Source organism: Pinus tabuliformis, chromosome Q (assembly GCF_031772625.1).
Source record: "Pinus tabuliformis cultivar Carrire ecotype Pingquan chromosome Q, CPIR1, whole genome shotgun sequence".
Lineage (NCBI taxonomy): Eukaryota > Viridiplantae > Streptophyta > Pinopsida > Pinales > Pinaceae > Pinus > Pinus tabuliformis.
In genome coordinates this window covers 660,868,981-660,870,630 of record NC_142296.1, presented here as the reverse complement: position 1 = coordinate 660,870,630, position 1,650 = coordinate 660,868,981, and the positions used below count along the sequence as shown (strand labels likewise).

General features: G+C 32.8%; 1 pseudogene; it reads left to right on the top strand.

Moving 5' to 3' along the window:
* The first annotated feature begins 348 nt into the window (after positions 1-348).
* On the top strand, positions 349-798 carry LOC149221268 (ubiquitin-conjugating enzyme E2 28 pseudogene; annotated as a pseudogene).
* The last annotated feature ends 852 nt before the right edge of the window (positions 799-1,650 follow it).

Sequence of the window (1,650 nt, the reverse complement as noted above, 5' to 3'; positions counted from 1 at the left end):
AAATTAAAACCATAAAATGAAGGCCCATAATAAAGAATGAACCCCAACAAACCAATAAAGTACTCGTAATGCCACATTCCTTCCCTAATATGCTTCCATATCCACCTTTTGCTCAACTTGTTCAAATGAATACGGCCGACGTAAGAGTTTGTGTTTCGGTCATATGCAACAAGAAAATCGAGGGACCCCTATATATATCGGTGCGTCACATGTCCTCTCAACGTCATCGATTTCTAAAGGCCTTCCAACGTCTAATCTCAGAATCTGTTTCGGGTGGATCGTATTCAAATCAAGAGCACGGTACGTGTGAGTTACAGAGGGTTGTGAGGCGCACAAGTTTGGAAAGCAATGGCGAGTAAGCGTATAATGAAGGAGCTTCAGGATTTACAGAAGAATCTGCCGTCATTCTGTAGCAGCGTTGGACCCGTAGGAGATGATATATCTCACTGGCAGGCACATATTATGGGGCCAGCTGACACCCCATTTACTGGGGGAATTTTTAGGATAGACATCCACATCCCTCGAGATTACCCGTTCAAGCCTCCCAAAGTTACTTTCCGGACAAAAGTTTATCATCCAAACATTAACTCTAACGGCAACGTCTGTCTTGAGGTTTTGAAGGAGAAATGGTGCCCTGCACATACAATTTCCCAGATACTGTTGTCAATATTCTCTCTTCTAAGTGTCCCAAACACTGAAGATCCTCTTGTCCCTGAAATTGCCCAGATTTACAATAACGATAGACGTAGTTATGAGGAGACAGCGAAGTTGTGGACACAAAATTATGCCACCAATTAAATGTCAGTTTTTCCTTTCATGCTTTTATTTTATTTTTTAGTTGGGAACTTGGGAAATTTCATCAGAATTTACAATAAGATTATGTTTAGATCTGGTACTGGACTATCATGAATATATCGAAGTGAAAATGTTTATTGTTTTTATTGTGCTTAATGTTCAAATGAAATGTGTATTATTTTAGTGTGCTTAATCTTCAAATGGTTAAAAAGATTTGAAAATTATTTGTTTTATATGAGAATTATTTATTTTATATGTTATATAGTTTTTCTTTTTTACAAAACGGTTGATGGTATTGACTTTGCTGTATTTGAATTAGATGTGTTTTTACTTTATATACTAGTTTAGCCTTATAGACATTAATCTATTCAGAGTAAAGTGAAATGTCAATAGACATTAATTTATTTGGAATAAAGTGAGATGTTTTGTGCCATTTTTTTTATGATTGAAGTCTGGTTTATTGATTATGAGGCATTGGTTTAGAATTTAGAGTGTTGGAGATTGTATGTAATTTTTATTTATTTATTTAGTTGTTTGATTTTTAATTTTTATTTATGCCTTTTATTATTTGATTTTGAATGTATCACTTGAGTAACATAATTATATATATTCTCTTAAAGTGTTCATGAATACTCATTGCACTATGTATTGCTATATATTAGACTCAATATTTATCAGGATTTCTCAAATCAAATATGAATTTAAAGAGGATAAGTTTTGATAAACTAAAAGTACTACTAGTTTTCATGTTTTCAGTTGACTCTACAAAGCATATCATATATATATATATATATATATATATATATTCATAATTCAATATTCATGACATTTAGAGCTATTTGTTGAAAGAACTTG